This window comes from Pseudophryne corroboree, chromosome 3 (assembly GCF_028390025.1).
Source record: "Pseudophryne corroboree isolate aPseCor3 chromosome 3, aPseCor3.hap2, whole genome shotgun sequence".
Lineage (NCBI taxonomy): Eukaryota > Metazoa > Chordata > Amphibia > Anura > Myobatrachidae > Pseudophryne > Pseudophryne corroboree.
In genome coordinates, this window is record NC_086446.1 from 696,645,705 (window position 1) to 696,668,744 (window position 23,040).

Below are 23,040 nucleotides of genomic sequence, written 5' to 3' on the forward strand. Positions count from 1 at the left end.
TAAATGTACATGAATCACATCATAAGCATTTTACATTACACAAAACTGTTTATGAGAAATACATTAACACTTGAAATATAGCATTTTCAATAAAAGGTTCCCACTCTTGGTTTATTCTCTGATTTGAGGCAAGATTTTCTTAGTGACCTCAAGAGCGCACAAGTCATATTAGGCTTTTTGGTTTGAGTTTTATGATCAATTTAAAACTAGCTAAACAGTTTCTAATAGATCAACAAAAATAATCCCAAACTTTCATGGAAATGATAGAAGGTTCTAAAACCAGTGGTGAAATTGTACTGTATGCTTGAGCGAAATAATCCGATAGCTCAGCTATTTACAAGTGAACCAAACAAAATTATTCTTATTTCATTTGTCTTCAATCTAGATGTAAATATTTTGTTAAAATTATTTCAAAAACGTGTTAATTTGCCTAGTCAACAAGAACCCAATAAAAAAAATTTTTAAAAAAAATCTAGACTCGGTGATACACCAAGTTTATTTGGAGTGACGGCCATGTAAAAATGGGAGTAGAATAAAAAGATGCTATAATATTTAGAAACAACAAAATGGAGGTTAGTTTTGACTATTGGCTGGGAGCAATGACTATACAGAGAGGTAGCGCAAACTTATTAAACTGTTCAACAACCAAAACCCATTTGTCCCTACAATTGGTCTGATATTAGTAACCCTATCATGCAAAGTCCTAGCAGTGACAAAATGTCAAGGTGTATAAATTGCTTTTGCAGCCAGCGCCGGGTACCTGTTTGACTGGTGTGTAGAATGATTTCTGGAGAGGGGGAAAGGGGGGGGGGGGGGGGGGGTGTCACATTTTGTTCTACTTTCAGTAAGTAAACAATACACAGTAAACCTCAATATAAAAGACAAAACTAATCACTTTGAACATAAATAGGACATCTATAATTCATATCCACTCTCTAATCACATACTTTTCCAATTGGGAGCTGCCATGATGTCAATGTGGTCTATATAGTTTTTTTTATATACCCAGAACACAGGTTCTCAAACTCGGTCCTCAGGACCCCACACAGTGCATGTTTTCCATGTCTCCTCACAGAATCGCAAGTGAAATAATTTGCTCCACCTGTAGACCTTTTAAAATGTGTCAGTGAGTAATTAATACACCTGTGCACCTGCTGGGTTACCTGCAAAACATGCACTGTGTGGGGTCCTGAGGACCGAGTTTGAGAACCTATGACCTAGAATATAGAAAATGACATGCTAGTGTTATGCAAGGAGATATATATCACAACGGAATATGCCGGCCCTATGTAAATAACCCATATAGATAATCTTAGTCATTACTATCTGTTATATGATGTCTTTTGTTCTGTTATCCAAGTTCCCCAACGGTCATCTTTTAAAGGAGCTACATGTACACCATAAACATCAAAACAAATTCATGTGTACATGACTAAATAAATGGAAAAAACATAAACAATGTAAGTTAGACCGACTGTGTTGTAGCGTGTGCATTACTACTAAATGTGCACTTTATGAAAGAGACGCTAACAAAATTATGACAACACCCAATAGGTAAGCGATGATTCATTGCCTATGTAAATGGAAGCCACACCAATAAACAGTAAAATTAACTACTCAGCATTTCTTTTAGATTGTACGACTTGCTAAATTAATATACTGTATTTCTAATGTTTTTATATTGACCTGGGCATCAACTCTTAGACCATCATGATGGAAACTTCCACTGTCCTGACAAGATGAGTGATTGGCTCAAAGTAAAAAAAAAAAAAAAAGTCAACAATGTTATGCCTGCCCTCCCTAGTTTGCATTTGTTCATATTTGTATTAATTTTTTTTAAGATGACCCGTTTTTTTCCTTGGTGTAAGTGCATTGATCAGTTGTGTCCAATTAAATTGTTATATTCATAACTGGGGAAAAAAAAACCACAAAACCTGAAAACACAATTAAGGGGTTGCTATGCAGGGTATCTTCCCAACTGCAGATAAGGATACAAAGGATGATTGCCCAGAAAGGTATATTACCAACCCACTGGAAAAAAAAAAAAATACTAAAACCAACAAAACCATGTAGAGTCAACATTAATGAGATATTTTATAGATTTAGATGAGATAAATAAAATAAAAAAGTTGCTTAGCAGAAAAGTCTATACCAGTTCTTTGATGGGCTCCAAGGCAACTAATAACAATGTTACCGTAATCTCCTTCTGCACTTAAAACAAAGAGGCAGATTTGGTTGCATGGTATATATGACAATACACCTAATAACTTGCAGAGCAAAGCCATAACCCTAACTGGACTTTTCTCCAATCCTAATTTGATGGTCCCTTAACAGATTCTGATTGGGATGGCCAATCATTAGGGTCTTACATCAACAGCACACACCCAATGCCATGCAGTCAACTTGGCCTCAAATTACCCAACTGGCCACCTAAATTACCAATGCACTGGTGACTACAGCAATATAGTTCTGGCAGTCATGCAATAAGACAAGATCTCCGGGTCATCAACCATGTTGGAAAAACCTAAGAGTACAGACTGTCAAAGTGTAAACAACCAATGGCATCATGCACAAGTAAGTAAATATTAGGTAAACATTGCAAAACCTTGGTAATGTGAATTCTAGTAACTATTGCCTCTATGATCACAAAAGTATAGATCTATAAAGCAGACAAGATAGCCACTTAATATTTGCAAAACAAAAATAAATAAATATGCTTGGTCATGAACTCTAGATAAGCATTATAAGGAGGCATCGCACAATACCCACAGAATTAAATTGCACTTTGGCCATTAAGTCATGTTGCAAAACAATACAGCAAAAAATAAAATAAAAAAAAATGTTGCTTAATTATTTTGCTTGTAGTTGAACTAGTTGAAGTATGGTTCAACATACACACTAACAGCACTGTGCATTGGAATTGCTTTGTTTTTATGCAAAATGCATCTATGGAATTAGTAAAAGTTTTTCTTTTCTTTTTTTTGCATTTACCCTACATAAAAGAGAGGAGAAAATACAAATGCTGCAAGTGTAGAGCAAAGAAACGTGTGCACTTAATGGAATATGCAGCATGTGTACTGTACACAAATGGGGGTGCAATTTGCCAGCAGCCCCCCAGTAATACATAGGAAAGGGATCATACACAAGGGGAAGCAGGGCACAGCGAATGGACACTGGCAACCCTCACGTCACTTCAGCCACACCAAGGAGAGCGGCCATTAAAGGGGCGTTATGCGTGCAGGTAGCGCTCGGGGTCCCCCACCCCTCTACCCCCTGCGCCCCCACCTAACTTTGCTAACTTTCGCCAACTTTGCCGGGCACTAGTTACCCGCCCGACCCCGGGAACTATTTCTCCGCCCGCACCGCAAGCAGTATGCCCCCACAGCCGCCTCACAGGCTCAACCGAACTTCCCAACCCTCCCGCCCGCGTGTCACCCACTGGTGGGGTGCAGAGAGGAAAAACCACCCGCGCAGGAAATGCCCCGCTCGTGACTAAAGCGCGAGCCCCGGGCGCCCCCGCCAGCCCCGCACCCCGCCCGCTCTCCCGTTTACACGGCGGCATTACCTTCTTTTCTCTCAAATGCTGCCCGAGTCACCGTTGGCGGCCATGACAGTTACATCCGGGGATTGTCCTGGTTTCGGTAGACCTAAAATGGACTCCCAGGCAGAGACGGCGGAGGGATCCGTGCTCCACCTTGTCTCTGTGGTGAGGCCGCCAACTCTCCCCCTTAGTACAATGATGATTATTGCATAGGACCAATGTGTTATTGTCCGTCCCCCCCCCCTCCTCCTCTCCCCATTACAATAGTGCTGGCAGCCTATAGATCCCCCGTGCTGTGTGTGTGGCTGTAATCCCTGAGTGTGGCCATTGCCTGTGCATTATCCCCGCAGTACTAGGCTGCACTCACAGCCTGGGCACACAGGCTGCATTGCTGGCACTATTTCTTCTACACTACCTCATGTGTATGCAAAGAGGCTGGTTGGAAAATTGTTGCAGTAAACCCTGTTTTTCCTCTTGAGTGATTAAGCTGACTTTACCAATATAGATATACATTTTTTTATTTTTTTTAAAACACTGTTTGCAATGTACACTGTTTGCAATGTTTCCAATGAAAAATTTATTATGTAGTCATCTTAAGGTTTAATTGAAGATTGTACAAATTAATTTTAGGGTCTTTTTTTTATTTGATTTTTTTGCAAGTTGCCATTTTCATTGTGTTTTTATTGTTCTATAATATTTATGGCATGGAGAGTGCTGTCAAGCATTGAATGGTTAATGCTTATTAAAGTGCTTGTAGCATTTCTCTGCTATATATATGTTATCGGTTTACTGTGTCATAATTCATAAATTAAATCACTGCCTCCCAGTTTGAGGTTTTAATGCTAAGCATTTATTTTGTTTATTTGTTCAATTGAAAGCACATCAAGAGATTTGAACACAAACTTGTTTAAAGTCTTCCGTCCATCCTGATAGCTTTGATCATAGATACACACATAGCTGGTTTCTTTATCACGTCAATGACGAAAAAAAAAACAAAAAAATGGGTTATTTGTGCAAAAATTATATGTGCCTACATAATAGCTGCTAAATGGTCGAAGATTTGTACCTGGTAAAATGCTAAGTAATATGTACGTCACATGAAGCATATAGTGCCTTTGTCAGTGCTAAATGCTCAATATTCGGATTTATGGCAAAGCCTTAATGTATACAAAAAAATCAAAGTTAAGATAAGAAAAAGATAGAACCAAACTTTGAGAATAACCCGAATTTTGTCCAAACAAAACTTTGCACATGTATTAAAAATGAATGGATCTTTTTAAGAATGTTATGGGCTTTACATCTTGATCTTTGAATATAAAATTTTTGGTGTTTTTGTATATACACTATTATTTGTGTCATTTTGGATTATGAAACAGGTGCTTTTATAAACACCTTTACTTTCAATATCATAACATTCATTTGTATCCTTTATGTTATATTTCTCATAGAATACCATATTTTTACATTGATGCGCTATTTTATTAAATTTGATTCCTCTATGTTTAATTGGGTTTTATAATTTAATTGGTTTTATAAAGCTTTTTCTTTGTGATGTTAACCCAAATGGAAACCTAACAGATAAGAGACTGTATAAAAGGTTGAGTATTAGAGGGTGTACATGGGGGAAAGAGGTGGAGCAATCTGTTATCACTTCCATGTGAAAGAGAAGAGAAAGTACAATAAGGAATTAATTTGACAACAGTGTAGGATATATTTAGATTGCAACTGGTAAAGTTAATAGTACAATGGACAATTGCATGCATGTAGTCAGTACATGTAGTTTCCAACACAAGCTGATACAGCACATCTACAAATAATATCATTTTCTATATATTTTACGTAGTCATTTACTAGTTAAGTGCAAACAGTATTCACTTATACTGCTAACTTTATCAGGAATGCTTTTATATCAGTGTGCCTAGATGTTAGGTATATTTTGTTTCAAACTCATATAGAAATAATGCAAACTAAATAGTTGATTTCAGAACACACACATATATAATTTATATATGTTTATAATTTTATTTTTAGAATTTTATTTATATTGTTTAATGAATAAAAATACATTAATATTGAAACTGGAGGTGAGAGATCCTTGCTTTGTAGAGTTTATAGTCGAAAAAAAAAGTGGGAGATTTAAATTTAAACACAAGGCACAAGTGCTTGCTTTACACTGGATTTAGCTATACCTATAACGAGAAGATGATGTTTAGTAATTGCTAGTCATCCACAGAAAGAGGATGTTGAGGAACAGCTGCTTGGTGGATGATATAACTAAGACAGGTTATTTTATGCTAGCCACGTGTGGTGCAGCTCAGCCATTTTGCAAACCTGATCGGCATCCATGTTGATCACAGAGGAAGGTTTAATTTGTCATCCTAACAAACTAATCAGAACAGACCCTGTGTATTACAGACAGTGACATTGTGGACTTGCTGACACCAACACTGGCTGACAAAAAAATCAATATGCACAAATAAAATTTTACATTTTTTTTTTTTAGTATAGCTACTGACACAGTTAAGGCCGAGTACACATCAGAGCGATGTGTATTCCAGCCGAGCCGACGCTCGATGGACGAATATATGTATATCCCACATTCACCTGCATTATGTCGGCAGCGTGGTCAGGCCATCTGATGGGAAGTGCGCTTTTAGCTGGGACGACCCCTCAGATGACGCACATGCACACGTGATTGAGGGTACACACTAGACGATATGGACAATATATAGTTCTGATCCACATTAGAACGATATACTGTACCATTAGATAAATTGCTTAATAAGTACCCCACCTAAGTCAGTTCACATGAATCTAAAACAACCAGATTGGCCAACCAAATTGGAATCCAAAGCAATAATCATGTTGTCATATGTTAACATATTTAAAGTTATTTTTAAGAAAAGAAAGAGACCATTTTGTGTTCATAGCCTGACATAATATAATTTAAGCAGTTAATACATTGGGAAGTCAAAGTGATATAAAGATCAAAACAGTAAAAAAAAATTGCATTAACCATACCTCCCAACATGACCCTCTCCAGGAGGGACACAATGCTCTGCTCCTGGACTTTTCTCTTAATTTATGATTACCGGCACCTGTGTTGAACAGGTTAATGGCTAAGAAAGGTGTTTTAGTACAGGTGATGGTAATCATAAATTAAGAGGGAAGTCCAGGAGCAGAGCATTCTGTCCTTCCTGGAGAGGGTCATGTTGGGAGGTATGCATTAACTAGTAAAGACTGTTCATAGTTTGTATACTACTATACCCGTGCTTGTAAGGCTTTAAATTTCCATAAATAGACATGTGAGGGGATATGAATTTCTTTGGCATACAACCTTCCAATCCATGGAATGGAGTTGGAAAATGTTAATGAGCTCTTCCCGCCAATATATGGATCCTGTAGCGTAGACTTTTACATTTTGATCAATTACAGACATCAAATATATACAATTTAATCAATAGTTTTATCCTTAAAAGTAGTAACAACATATATCATGTCTAGCAATACGAACATTTCCTTTATAAAGTAAGAGACTAGAGGTAAATTTACTAAAGGGCCACTTTAAATCGATCTAAATTGATGTTGTAGTTCAGGGGCTAAATTGCACGTTTACTAACATTGAAATATCTATATTAAAAAATTGTACATCCTGAAACAGAACATAGATTTAGATTAAAATCAACCTTTAGTAAATTTAAAGCTGGCCATACACTATACAATTATCTGGCAGATCATCTTACAGATATAGCTGGCTTGAATGAAAATCTGGTAATGCATAAGAGCAAATGACAATCAACCAGTTGCTCCCAATCACTGAAAAACGGACAAAAGCTGTCATTCTTACAAATTGGTCTAATCCATGAATGCCTCAATTTTTCCATTTTCCAGTGTTTGGAAGCAAATGGCCAGTTGTCATTGCTCTCATCCAGTACCAGATTTTTATTCCAACCAGCCAGATCTGGCAGATGATCTACCAAATAATTGTATAGTGTATGCCCAGTTTAACCCTAAGCGATTTATCAAATCTTATAAAAAGAACAAGTGAAGGTGTTGCCCTTGGCAGCCAATCAGATTTTAGCTATCATCTATTTTGTACATTCTATAAAATTATAGCTAGATCATGACTGGTTTCAGTGAGCAATACCTCCAATTACCCTCTTTAGAAGGCTTACTAAATCTTCTTGCTTTTCATGTTATTTAATGTTAAGCAGAGTAGTCATATAAACCTATTGAAACAACACATTCTATTTAATGATATCTATAATACTGAATAGTTCCCAATTGTAACAATTTTCACAGTACATTCATAATTTCATTTTATTTAAAAAGGTGTGGTCTGTCAGAAAGTAGCATGGATGGATTGGAGTTGAGGCATAATTTGAATTTCCAATTGAAAGTACTGGTAGGTATGCTGTATGATTATTTAGTCAATATGAGAGTTTCACGTACTTTTGTAAGGAAAAATAAAAGTAACTTATAATGGTAACCTCTGAGTACACCAAGTTTCCAAAGTTTCCACCATTACTGTGAAGGTTTTAAAGATACCCATGTTTAAGTCCAGATGGTTAACTAAAATTGACTCTCAATCTAATTAAGTTACCTGTGCTCAAACATGGATATCCTTAAAACCTGGACTGTAATGGAGGAGATTGGGAAACTCTGCCATAGTGGAAATCAAAGCAAGATTTCAAGGCTCCAAATACCCTCTGCCTGACAAACTATAAATAATTATTTAAAAAAATGTTTTAAAAATGAATGGAAAAATATAAACTTTATTTTCTTTTTTCTTTTTACCTTATCATATAGGTCTAACTTTTACTTTAGCAATTATTCTTCTCTAAAAAAAAAAAAATTTAAGACATCAGTATTCAGTGGATCCCATGGTAAAGATTAGATATTTATACAATTATTCAGTATAACAATTATAGGTACCTTTTTGGATTTTTTCTTTTAACAAAGTGAGGAAGATTCATATTACATATATTTAAATGCAGTACCCCATATCCACCAACAAGAGATTCCATATGAGATGTATTTCTTATATTCTCACACGTAGTGTTTGTCTTTAATATAGCATCCTTGATGCGTTATACTACAATGTAAGAACTTTTTAATGCAGCCAGTTGTTTAATATCAGTAAAAACCCTTTAACGAATATTATTTAGATAAATTAATTGACCTAACAAAAAACTTCTAGATTTCAAAACACAAAAAACACTGTATTTGCAGTATAACTTAGTGTAAAATATTTACCTCATCAATGCTTCATATGCAGTGTGTAATTGCTTACCAGTGATATTACCTGATATTTTAATTAGAGTGACTTAAAAATAACATTTTGCTTTAGCAAAACATTTGATGTGATAATTATCAGTCGAATCAAAATTGTGTATAATTTATATAACTAATATTTATGGCTAATCATATTTTTAAATGTATAGTCGTAGTGGTGGTACATTTTTGTACAGCATTTACATTTTTACTAAATTGTGTAACTGTCTATACAACTTTTCACCCTCAGTCTGAATGGCATACCACTTCTCACGGGTGTAGTATGGTATGCCGGCGGCCGGGATCCCGGTGGACAGCATACCGGTGTCGGGATCCCGACCACTGGCACACCGACTGCTGGGCAAGCGCAAATGAGCTCCTTGCGGGCTCGCTGCACGCACCACGCTCTTCATTCTCCCTCTAGGGGGGTCGTGGACCCCCAAGAGGGAGAATAGTTGTCGGTATGCCGGGTGTCGGGATTCCGGCGCTGGTATACTGAGCACCGGGATCCCAACAGCCGGCATACTGAATACCTCCCCTTCTCACTGTACTGTAAGGCAGTAGCAGTTTGTGTTTCAGCTACATGACTGATAGTACTGTTCAGATTTAAAGGGGTACATTGACATTTCTATAATGGGTGCAATGTGTGCGGTGCACACGGGCCCCTGGGTCCAGGGGGGCTCACCCTGCACACCCTGCACCCATATATTATACTAACCCCTCCGGAGTACTGCAGCGGAGGCATTGGAATTTCTATAATGGGTGCAATGTGTGCAGTGCACATGGGCCCCTGGCTCCAGGGGGGCCCACACCGCACCCATATTTTAGTACTCACCTCTCCGGAGTCCAGCGTAGGGCGCTGCAAACAAATCCCTTCTAAAATGGCCGCAGTGCATGCGCAGTTTGAATTTTGTCTTCAGAACATGGTGGGCGCCATGTTTCCGGAGACCTGCGCATGCGCAGTAGGCTCCGGTACAGTGTTGGAGCCTTTGCCGCAGTGGAGAGAAGGGGACCCACCCATAGTCTGCACACAGGCCCCCTCCTCGCTTAAGAAGCCCCTGAGCGGAGGCCCTGCAGTACGGGCACAAATCACTCGGAAATGGCAGCGGCGGCTACTCTCCAAGTGATTTGCGCATGCGCACTGGAGATGTCTCTGGGAAAACGTCGCGGGCATCATATTTCCAAAGACCTGCGCATGCGCAGAGTCTACTTGCTTCCGAAGAAGAGGGGGCCCGCAACGGAGACTGCACGCAGGTCCCCTCCTCTTTTAAAACGCCTCTGAAAGGGGTATATTTACTAAGTGCAGGTTTTTAGAAGTGGAGATGTTGCCCATAGCAACCAATCAGATTGTAGTTTATTGTCTAGAAGGTGCTAGATAAATAAGTAAAATCTGATTGGTTGCCATTAGCAACATCTCTACTTCTAAAAACCCGCATTTTAAATTGTCTGAGTCAGGCTATATACAGTAAGTGAATGGAGCAAACCATCTCCCCAAGTGAGACAAACCTGCTGTACAAGGCTCTTTTGGAAACACAGTGGTTCCCAATCATTAAAACATATAAAAAAAATGTGAAATTTTTTAAACACTTATTACTGAATGCATCCCTAAAAAAAAAAGCCTCCGAAAATTATTAAATAAAAATGAATTTAAAAAGAAATAAATTATTTATATATAGTGTCAATTTAAGAATAGAGACTAGTACTACATTGTCACTACTTCTGCAATTATATCTATTGTAAATTCCCAATATAGTAACAGACTTGTATATACTATCGTGGGAGTCAATACTGTGCACTGTTGGTTCCTTTGCATCGTAAATATTACCACCTTCATATCCACCCTTTATGGCTAGACAGTTTATTCTTACATGTTGGCAATGTGCTAGTTTCCAGAACTGTTTCGTGTGCACCAGTACATGTTTTACATTATTATTTTTTTAAAGAACAGATAAGGCTATCTTTTGGCAGTCTATCAGAATATGCACTCATTTTATGGACCTTTTATGGGCAAATAATAAAAAAAGGTACATTTTCCATGATTTTTCCCTTGTTTCTTTCACACAATAGATCAGGCATTCCCAACCTCGGTCCTCAAGGCAAACTAACAGTCCAGGTTTTAGTGATATCTATGCTTGAGCATAGGTGACTTAGGGGGACATGTACTAAGCAGTGATAAAAGTGAAGAAATGAGCCAGTGGAGAAGTTGCCCATGGCAACCAATCAGCTGCTCTGTATACTTTTATAGTATGCAAATTATAAATGTTATGTCAATGCTGATTGGTTGCCATGGGCAACTTCTCCACTGGCTCACTTCTCCACTTTTCTCACTGCTTAGTACATCTCCCTCTTAATTAGTACCTCAGTTATTTTGATGAAACCAACTGTGCTGAAGCCTGGATATCACCAAAACCTTGACTGTTAGTGTGCCTTGAGTTTGGGAATGCCTGCAATAGATGCTACCAAAATATTTACACTAACAATCAATCAGACTATGCTCTCAAATAAGGCAATCCTAAATAGATGTTAGTCTTCCAAGGTTTGATATTATAGTAACATAGTAACTGAGGTTGAAAAGAGGCAAAATGCCCATCGTGTTCAACCTGTATTCTGTATTAAGTTGATTTTACTGTACCTGCTGAAGAATGTTTTTATGACTAGTTAACAACTATAGTCATGTTACACCCAGATTAACAACGTCAATATATTAAATGCAGGGCCGGCGCCACCACTAGGCAGCTTTAGGCAGCTGCCTATGGGCGGCAGCGCTGGAAGGGCGGCACTGAGTGCAACTAAAAAATCCTCCTCACTCCCCCCTCCCTCCCGTCCCGATGACCGTGTAAGACCTGCTTTCTCCAACGGGTCCTGAAACCGCGCAAAGAGGCCACGGAGCTGCTGCAGCCAGAGGAGGAGGCCGGGGGCGGACCTTAATCGGGGACCAGGAGCGGATTTACGTTCATTGTGCAGGTTAGTTCTGTTGGGGGCACAGGTATAGCTGCGGTAGTGGCATGCAGCTAGGAAAGTCCCTCTTTTACGCACTTTACACATCTCCCGTATGTCTTAAAGTTACAGCCACTGTTGCATGAAGGGAAATGCTCCAAGTGCTGCCGCAGCACAGCCACTGAGAGCCAGGCTCAGGCACTGCAGGCAGTCTGGGGACAGGGGTAGGCTGTTGGAGCTGCTTATCGTGCTATGTTTACATACAGATGCTCGGTTGGATTGCCTGTTAAAGCTCTTTGAATAAAGGGGTGGGCGGGGCGAGTGCCGGATTATAGACAGGACAGACAGCCAGGGCACCCCACAAACTGACCCCTCCCCAACACTGCTGCAGACATTACCCTAACTGCCGGCTCCAGTAATCAGCACTGTTGGTGATGTTCTGTTCATTCATTCAGTCCCTGTACAGAGTGGAGTGGGCGTGACTGACAATCGTAGCCCCGCCCCCTCACGGACATAATGCCGTAAATTTGCGGGTGTATGTTGAAGGAGGCCTAATGCCATGAAGTGTCCATTCACCAAAAAGACCTGATGCTGGAACAGGTAGTACCCCCGCCCTTGCTCCAATTCTCTCACTCTTCTTGGCACTCTGTCTCTCTCTCTGACACCTTTAGCTCTCTGTCTCCTCTCCCTCTTTCTGTCCCTGACACCCTTTCTCTCTCTGACACCTTTTCGCTCTCTCTGACACCCTCTGTCTTTCTCGCTAACCCCCATCCCTAGCACTAACTCTCTGTCCCCCCTCTCTCCCTAGCACCTGCTTTCTGTCTCTCTGACTTTCTTTCTCTCTCTCCCCTCTCTCTCCAGTATGACACAAGTAAAACAGAATAGCTTGTTTGTACCGAATGTAGCGGACCCAGTCCCAGCTGAGTACTATATCTTATCTGTCCTGCTTGCAATTCACATGCAAGTATTATTTGTACAAAAACTGAATTTGTACAATTAGTCTATTTGGATTTATATTACACATTGTTATGTATTAAACCTACATATTTCATTAAACTTTATATGGTTACTGATAAACACTTGAGTGTGTGTGTGTGTGTGTGTGTGTGTGTGTGTGTGTGTGTGTGTGTGTGTTTGTGTGTGTTTATGTATGTATGTATATATACACATATATATATAGTACATATATATATATACATACACTCTCCTGGGAATGCGGCACTCCTTGCGACTTCAAAAAAACACTTCAAACTGGCATGCTGAAGCGGTTTTTAAAGTCGCCAGCAGTGCCGCATTCCCAGGAGAGTATGCGTTTATGTCTATGGAAGCACCCGGCGCGGTAGTGCTTTATTATTGGGAGAATATATATATTTATGATATCTTCTACATTTCAAAACTTTATTACTGCGTTTTCAATCACAACAAAGCAGCATGTGATGCTTGAATAGATGCCTTGCGCACGTTATCCAAACATTGCAGAGAGAGGAGTTTGGGGGTTGCCCAGCTGCTCAGGGAGCACTGGGCATGCCCCAAAATGACAAAAACAGGGGAACATGTCCTGAGGCCATGCCCTCCCACCTGAAGCCATACTCCCTTTTCGGAGGTGCTCTGGAGTCCTGGTATCGATTACTGAATAGTTTGGAGGTATGATATCAGTTTGTTAGGTGCAACCTTTTCCTGTTACCTTTGCTCAGGCGAATAGTACTGTACATATTTATTGGATAGCAGCAGTGGGGGGCTCTTTGATCTCTGGCAACTGTTTTGTTATTGCTTAACTAATTTTTTTGGGGATTTGAGTGAATATTCTAATCTTTCAGGTTTTTTTTTCTACAAAACAATAATTTTAATAATTTAGGCCAAATGGTTCTTATGTGCCATCAAATTCTATGTTTCTGGTTTTTGCAGATGTGTACGCCACACTACCATATAGTGCTATGGATTGTTTGAGGAAGGGGGGGCCCAAATCGGTGTCATGCTTGGGGCCCCATTAGGTCTAAATCCGCCTCTGCCGGGGACGGAGATATTTCACCAACCATTGGCGGATCCATTGCTTGAGCTGATTCCCACACCCCCATCCATGCGTGTCCCCGCCTCGGAGCTCAGCCCGGCAGAGAGAGCGGTGAGTAGCAGCGCAGGGACCTGCAGGCAGCGGGTTACACGCTGGTAGCACTGCACCATCGCTTCCTGGCAGAGTCCGGCGTCTGCTCTCCCTGCCCCTGTGCAGCCAGAAGTGAGCAAAATACTCCCACACAGTGACCGCCGTGTGGGACTGCCCCAATGTCAACACAGGATCACCCTACTCTGTGTTTTATATTTTTATATATATATATATATATATATATATATATATAATGTGTGTGTATATACACACACACACACACACACACACACACACACACACATATACATAAATGCCATATAGTCTGTGCGTCTCCATTATGAACAGGGGGCTTGGGGAACCAGTGTAGCATTGTAGGATGGGTCCAAATTACTATTTTGGGGGGAGAGGTTAGGCTGCAGGGGTGGGTGGGTTAGAGTTTGTCTGCAGGGGTGGGAGGGTTAGGCTGTGAATAGGGGGGGGGGGGGTTAGGCACCCCTGGGGAGGGTTAGGATTAGGCTGCGGCGGAGGAAGGGTTAGGGTTAGGCTGCGGTAAGGGGGGGTTAGGGTTAGGTACCACTGCGGAGGGTTAGGATTAGGTGAGGGGGGGTGGAAGATTAGGGATCAGGGTTAGTTTACATAATTAGCAAGTGTTGGGATTTTAATCTCCGGGATGCCACTGTCAGTATTTTGACAGCCAGCATCCCGAGCGGGGGGGGGGGGGGGGGGGGGGCTGGTGGTGGGGGGGGCTGCTGACTATTTGCCTAGGGTGCAGAGAAACCTTGCACCGGCCCTGATTAAATGTTGTAACCTTGGATATCCTTTTCAATCAGAAATTCATCCAATCCTTTTTCATATGCATTTAGAGTCCGCCATTACCACTTTCTCTGGCAAGGAATTCCAAATCCTAGTTGCCCTAACAGTAAAGAACTCTTTCCTCCGTTGTGTACAGAATTTTTGTTCCTCCAGCCTCAACAAGTGCCCACGTGTCCTAAACAGAATTCTTTTAATAAATAATTCCTCTGATAACTCTTTGTAGTGCCCCTTTACATATTTGAAGACATTAATAATGTCTCCTCTTAGACGCCTCTTTTCCAGTGTGTACATATTCAACCTAGTAAGCCGTTCCTCGTAATCCAGTCCCTGTAGCTCTTTAATCAATTTAGTAGCTCGCCTTTGAACCCTTTCGAGTTCCCCGATATCCTTTTTATACAGTGGTGCCCAAAACTGAACACAATATTCCAGGTGTTTTTAGTCCCGAAAATGCATAACCTTGCATTTTTCTATATTGAACCTCATTCCCCATTTAGACGTCCAGATTTCAAGTTTAGATAAGTCATTCTGCAGAGACTCCACATCTATTTCTGAATTAATTATCCTACACAGTTTAGTATCATCTGCAAAGATTGAAACTGTGCTTTCCAGGCCTATTCTTAGGTCATTGATAATTGATTATTATAGTGTCTAGAAATAAACGTTCCTGCACATGGCTTAATTTTTTTTCTCTTGCTAGGCTGCAATAGTACATGGGCACAGCATGCCCATATGCATTATTTATAAGTTTGAAAGAAAAGGGGATGGACCAGGGCTGGGATGAGAAATTTGGAGACCTGGGGTGAATTTCAGAATATTCATGAGTAGAGGGATCGCTGTGCCGGATGCATACCAAAGAACCTCCAGTGATATAATAATAATACAGTAGTAGTACAATACTAGTATCCTGCCTGTTAGACGACTCCTTAGACACACATGCCCATCTGCAGTCATTTATGCACGCCGCGTGTGCTTTTACCGGTCACGCACAGGTTGCTTAGTGAGTGTGCCTATTGTGACGTTCAGTAACATTACCACTAGTGTATGCCTGTTCTTATATGTCTAGTTGTTGTTATCTGAGTGTTTTTATTGTTTCTTGTGTGCTGACTTTTGATTTTTGGACTTTCACTGAATTTCTACAGCCTTGACCTTTGCTTTGTTTGAACTTGCCTCATCATTCTCATTATGTAATTCACTGCTGTTTTGTTTCCTGCACTCAGTTTTATATGTGACTCAGTATTCATTGCGTTTCCATTATTCTCAACTAGTTACCAGCCCGTCAAATTGACAGAGCTGATGGGAGCCGGGGCTCCGTTATGCTGAGGCGTGTAGGTGTAGGAGGTGTGTGTGCGCGCGCGCCCGAACAAAGCAACACTTGGGGGTATATTCAATTGACGTCGAAAGCTGCCGTCTGTCGAAAAGACGTCAGTTTTCGACTTTTTTTTAGGTCGGAAGGGGTTCCAACCTATTCAATATTTTCGACAAGTTGAGGTATTCGACTTGTCGAAAAGCACATGGATCGGCGGAATAGCTGCCGATCCCCGAACTTGTGTTGAAAACGGGACCAAAACCGACAGGTTTTGGCCCCCTTTTCAACCATCTCAGTCCGACATAAAAAAATGTCGGACTGAGATGTGGGACCCAGAGGAGGAGATGGGGGAGAGCCACAGGGAGACGGGGGACAGCGGCGGGCATATAGGGGAGATCAGCGCTACAGCGCAGCGCTGCAGCAGGATGTCACACAGCCACGCCGCTCACGGCAGCTTCCACCTGGCTCCAGCAAGTGAGGGCACGCTTGCTGGAGCCGGGTGGACACTGCCGTGAGGTCGGGCGGCTGAGTGACATCCTTCTGCAGCGTTACTGTAGCGCTGATCTCCTCTGTCTGCCGGCGGCTGTCCCCGCGGCTCTCCCCACCCTCTCCTCCTCTGGGTCCCTCATCTCAATTCTACTTGAGAAAGTCGAATTGAGATGAGATTTGAATAGGGGTTATCAGGTCCATTCCGACAAATACACGTCGGAATGGATCCAACGCTAATTGAATATACCCCTTGAATTGCTCCGTCGGGCGCCATCAAGGTGAGGAGCAGCAGTAGCCTTTTATTATATAGGATAGTCACCTGGTTGTTAGGGTTCCTACACCCCTAGTATGCTTTTTGTTTACACTGTAAACTCCAATGGGGCAGGGCCTGATATGAATGGCATATTCTCAGTGTAGCGCTACATAAATTGGTGGTGCTACAGTACTGTGTAAAAGTTTTAGGCAGGTGTGGAAAAAATGCTGCAAAATATGAATGCTTTTGAAAATAGAAATGTTGATAGTTTATGTTCATCAGTTAACAAAATGCAAAGTAAATGAACAGAAGAGAAATCTAAAACAAATCAATATTTGGTGTGACCACCCTTTGCCTTCAAAACAGCATCAATTCTTCTAGGTACACTTGCACGCAGTTTTTGAAGGGACTTGTCATGGAGGTTGTTCCAAACATCTTGGAGAACTAACCACCTATCTTCTGTGGATGTAGGCTCACTCAAATCCTTCTTTCTATATTTATGTAATCCCAGACAGTCTTGATCATGTTGAGATCAGGGCTCTGTGGGGGCCATATCATCACTTCCAGGACTCCTGGTTCTTCTTTACGCAAAAATAGTTCTTAATGACATATGCTGTATGTTTAGGGGAGAAGTTCTACTGCAGAATAAATTCGTAGCCAATCAGAAGCCTCCCTGATGGTATTGCATGATGGATAAGTACCTGCCTGCATTTCTCAGCATTGAAGCACAAAGAAACGGGCAACTTTGAGGACCATGGATGCAGTTGTTGGCCAAGGAAACATCTCATGCTTACTTCCTTTCGGTGATCTGGACTGATGAGTCAAAATTCTAAATATTTGGCTATAACACAAGGCAGTTTGTTCGCCGAAGGGCTGGGGAATGGTTCAATAATGAGTGTCTGCAGGCAACAGTGAAGCATTGGGGAGGTTCCTTGAAAGCTTGCATTTCAGCAGATGGAGTTGGGGATTTGGCCAGGATTAATGGTGTCCTCAATGCTGTGAAATACAGGCAGGTACTTATCCATCATGCAATACCATCAGGAAGGTGTCTGATTGGCTCCAAATTTATTCTGCAGTAGGACAACGGCTCCAAACAAACTGCCAATGCCATTAAGAACATTCTGCAGCATAAAGAAGAACAAGGAGTCCTGGACATGATGATATGGCCCCCACAGAGCCCTAATCTCAACATCATCAAGTCTGTCTGGGATTACATGAAGAGACAGAAGGATTTGAGCAAAAGCCTACATCCACAGAAGATCTGCGGTTAGTTCACCAAGATGTTTGGAACAACCTCTATGCTGAGTTCCTTCAAAAACTGTGTGCAAGTGTACCTAGCAGAATTGATGATGTTTTGAAGGCAAAGGGTGGTCACACCAAATATTGATTTGATTTAAATGTATCTTCTGTTAATTTACTTTATATTTTGTTAATTGATAAACATAAACTATTAACACTTCTATTTTCAAAAAGCATTCATATTTTGCAGCATTTTTTTCCACACCTGCCTAAAACTTTTGCACAGTACTGTATATAAATAGACAACAACATAATACTAGTACTACTACTAATAATAATAATAATAATAATAATGCTTTTACAGAGGCCCGCATGTCAGTTACACACGAGGCTAATATACTGAATGTTAACACATGCTTTACCCATCAAAAGGAAAAAAAAAGTAATGTAAGAGAAGAGAAAAAAAGCTACATTGACCACTCACGTAGAAATATCTTCCGAAGTACAGTACACATTTACTAACATAACATTTTAAGTGCAAATCAGTGTCTGTTGTTTCCTTTATACCTACATTAAGTACGTAGGCAAATGCCACAAATACAATTACTTGATCATTATATCTGCCATTGTCGGCATAGTACTCTAAAACTGACCATACATGGCAGCCAATAAGAGGAAAGCATCCCTAATTATATATGAAAATACATTCTTCAGATGATGATCGTAATTAGAGCAGTAATTGTTTCCAAAATGACCTTACTGGCTGACAGATTTGCAGTGTTATGGTTACTTTTCTTTTCCTAGTTCAGTACTGCATTATTCTTTGCAGTGGACAGAGCTGGAATTTAGAAGTGGCTGTATGTTAAATGTACCTGAACGGCCAGGATCTACAAAGATTCTGAAGTTTTAGTGGTTTTAATTTTAATAATAATAATAATTTTATATTTAAATCATAGTAATTGGACAGTGCATGGGAGAAAGTACAGGCAGCACTCACGGTTCTTTTATATTTGCAGATGGAAGACCATGTGATACGAAATAAATTTAAAGAGTATTAACAGACTACAGAAAGAGACTACAAATTACAGAAAGCATTTGGGAATTAAAAAAAAAAAAACTAAAAAAAAAACTAAGGGTATTTACGAAATGCTTGGGTAAACAGGTAAAGCTTCATACTGTTTCTAGAGCAAGGTGACTCAGACTTGTGAGGCAGCAAGTGTCCACCACCTCCCCCAGGTCTCAAACATACAAGGGACACACACATACGTAGAACAGACTTTATGCAGAAATCTGTCTTCTTTCATTAATGTACCTAACTGAAGCATATCAGAATGGCAGTTTAACCAGAATACAAATTCCAAATGGAATAACTTCCACCTTACAGTCTGCCTTTATTACGGAGTCACACAAGTGGTGGCCATTTTCCTGGAGACCAATATGTAGTGAGACCTGTGTTAATATCTCAGCCACTATGGCTTCAGTATTGGAGACAAATCTGATTCAGACAAAGTAAGGGACAAACTAACCACTTCTTTGAATACAACTTTTGAATCGTTGAGACTTTAACAAAAAAAAAAATCTTTTTTTTTTTTTTAATTGTATTTTAGTGGGGAAATTTAATTTGTTTATGCATGCAAATAATCAGAGAAACTGGCTGTTGAGGTGAACTCTTTCCAGGACAATAACTATTATGTAAGCTGAGTGTCACTTCACTACTGATCACTTGAGAGCCTTCATTCGCCGGTGCAATTAGCAAGACGTGATATAATCTGTATGTAAGTAACTGGTTAATAACATGGATACACCAAATGACTAACCTACTAAACCCACACTAATACATGTTCATCTTCCATACTGCCACCACTGGTATCATGCTTTATCATTTGTTATAATACTATCAAGCTAAAATTTACAATACTGACAGATGACAAAAATAATTTACATCAGTCGTCAAAATGCACTAATCATTTGTATTTGCTTCTTCAGAAAAGTCACAGAGAGATGGTTTATAGTAAAAGTCACAGAGAGAGATGGTTTATCTCAGGTCTGGCCAACCTGTGCCTTTCCTTCTGTTATGAAACTACAAGTCCCAGCATGTCCTGCCACAGTTTTGCTATTAACCTGCGGCCGTCCAGCTGCTGTGGAACTACAAATCCCAGCATGCACTTCCTCAGTTTTAGCATGCCTTAATAGCAAATCTATGGCAGGGCATGCTGGGATGTGTAGTTTCACAACAGCTGAAAAGCCACAGGTTGGTCAGGCCTGGTTTATATTAAAAACGTATTAGTTTACAGATGTGTCCACTTGCATTTGGGGGGGTCATTCTGACCTGATCGCTCGCTGCCGTTCATCGCAGCGCATCGATCAGGTCAGAAGTGCACATGCGCCGGCGTCGCAGTGCGCCGGCGCATGCGAGACAGCCGACGGCTGTCATTGCATAGCGATCGCCTCTGCCTGATTGACAGGCAGAGGTGGTCGCTGCGCGGAAGGCGGGTGGCACGCCGTTTTGTGGGCGCGGTCCGGCCAATGCAGGCGTGGCCGTACCGTACGGGAGGCAGGCCGCAGTGGCTGTGTGACGTCACACGCCGTCGCTGCGACCCGGACAGCGACGAGTAATTCCCGGCCAGCCATAGGAACTGCGCTGGCCGGGAGTTACTCTTCAAGTACAAAAGCATTGCCGCTGTTCGATGCTTTTGCACTTGTGCGGGGGGGGGGGGGGGGGGGCAGCACTGACATGCGGGGTGGACTAGCCCTGTGCTGGGCGTACCCCCGCATGTCAGTGTAAGTGATTGTAGCTGTGCTAAATTTAGCACAGCTACGATCAGGTCGGAGTGACCCCCTTAGACACCCTGCACATTAAACTGCCCTTAAGCAGCTAATGCCTCAGCTGCTAGAATTTATACAGATATGACTACGGGCTGCGTCTCAAATCCACCGCTTGCGTATAAAGGTACACCACCAAAGGACATCAGTCGCACATTGAATATTAGAGCAGCGCAATGGTTACTCAGAATGTCTGTCATTACATAGTCACCGGTGCCAGGAACGCCTACCGTGGCAGTACGGATGGTGTAATGGTTAGCTTTACTTTCTCACAGCACTTAGGTCATGGGTTCGATTCCCACCATGGCCCAACTGTGTGGAGTTTGTGTATTCTCTCTGTGCTTGCATGGGCTTCCTCCGAGTACTCTAGTTTCCTCCCACAATCCAAAAATATATATACTGGTAGGTTAGTTGGTTCCAACAAAATGAACCCTAGCGTGAATGTGTGTGCGTGTACATCAGGGACGTGCGGTGAGGTAAATGGCTAGTAATAGAGACAAATTTACACACAATATATGAGCCCAAGGGTTCATGTGGGCATTATACATAGGTGCAGCAGTATAAACTGCTAAATTGCTGGAAATTTGGTGAGTTTTGATCAGAGAAGTGCGGACAAGGTAGACAAAGACCATAACTGCTATTTCAAATCTGTTTTCAGCAATAAACGTTTCAGCAAATTCTGATGTTGTTTGACATGTTACACGACCCCCGTTCCATTTGAATAAACTGACTTACATTCAAGATGGTCGATTTCAAGATGGGGCCTATGTTCGGTAACCCTAAAAGATAGCCCACCTCACCCATACCTTACTGTGGTATTAAGTTTTCCCATTTCCTCCACAGTTTTTGAAACAAAAAGGTGTACTGCGACTTTTGAATCACCATGTCCTTTTCAGATACTAGTCAATACTCTCGTTTAAACATTAGTATGATGGTAAGGGCTCTGCCTCACCCCACTGCATGCCACTGGTGTACATATGGTAGGGAATATAGACTGTAAGCTCCACTGGGTCAGGGACTGATGTGAATGGTGAAATATTCTCTGTAAAGCACAATATAAATAACTGGTAATAAAATAATAATAAATAACTTCTCTCTGCGTCTAAATTAGGTCCTTTACCACTGTCACTAAACCATCAGAACGCAAGATCAGTGCAACTCAGATGCACGTGAAGACTAAAAACATTGTTTGCTTGCGTCCGCCTTCGGCACTGCATCCACCTCTTATAGTCAAAGCTACGAAGCTTAAGCAAAATGAGTTCCATATAAATGCACTATTACATTTTAGTATCTGGCCCGGAAATGTAATACACTGTTCCTCCGACAGTGCTGTTAATAATAAGTTCTGCTCTCCTAAAAGAATAAATTGAGCTTTGTATGTCTGCGCATTTTGGGGGTAATTCCAAGTTGATCGCAGCAGGAAATTTTTTAGCAGTTGGGCAAAACCATGTGCACTGCAGGGGAGGCAGATATAACATGTGCAGAGAGAGTTAGATTTGGGTGTGGTGTTTCAATCTGCAATCTAAATTGCAGTGTAAAAATAAAGCAGCCAGTATTTACCCTGCACAGAAACAAAGTAACCCACCCAAATCTAACTCTCTCTGCAAATGTTATTTCTGCCCCCCCTGCAGTGCACATGGTTTTGCCCAACTGCTAAAAAATGTCCTGCTGCGATCAACTTGGAATTACCCCCTTAGTGCTGTATTACCCGTACTCAGAAATAACATTTGCAGAGAGAGTTAGATTTGGGTGGGTTATTTTGTTTCTGTGCAGGGTAAATACTGGCTGCTTTATTTTTACACTGCAATTTAGATTGCAGATTGAACTCACCACACCCAAATCTAACTCTCTCTGCACATGTTATATCTGCCCCCCCTGCAGTACACATGGTTTTGCCCAACTGCTAACAAAGTTCCTGCTGCGATCAACTCAGAATTACCCCCTTTGTCCAGATTACAATGAATTCTTTACAAGACTGATGTTGGAGTCTTTCCTATGTAATTTTTATGGATGGAAATTGTGGGTGTAAATTCCCCTTTCTTATACATTTAAATTCCTCACATATATAGAACATACACATTCTAGAAATATATGTTTACGTTAATCAAAGAAGATGAACTTAGAAATTACAAAAATGAATTGGTAAATGAATTGCTAACAAAAATAATACTTTTACTATATGATAACTAATAAATAAGTATAAACAAATGACATGGTATAATAAATATGTAATATACGAGTTGTGACTATTGAATAACAAGACC

General features: G+C 40.8%; 1 protein-coding gene and 1 long non-coding RNA gene across 3 annotated transcripts in view; one reads left to right on the plus strand and one right to left on the minus strand.

The window, feature by feature from the left end:
- The window catches only part of LOC135056622 (zinc finger protein 518A-like), a 9,865-nt gene extending 6,213 nt beyond the window's left edge, over positions 1-3,652 (minus strand). The window contains exon 1 of one of the 2 annotated variants that reach the window (XM_063962025.1): positions 3,566-3,652. The gene's annotated coding sequence lies outside the window, so the exon portion shown is untranslated. Of the gene's footprint in view, positions 1-1,686; positions 3,250-3,565 lie in introns of those variants that run through there. The other variant, XM_063962026.1, reaches the window with a different exon arrangement.
- On the plus strand, positions 3,620-12,672 carry LOC135056623 (uncharacterized). The gene is made up of 4 exons (XR_010244035.1): positions 3,620-3,706; positions 7,874-7,946; positions 11,530-11,779; positions 12,208-12,672. It is a non-coding gene; the product is annotated as an uncharacterized LOC135056623 (long non-coding RNA).
- The last annotated feature ends 10,368 nt before the right edge of the window (positions 12,673-23,040 follow it).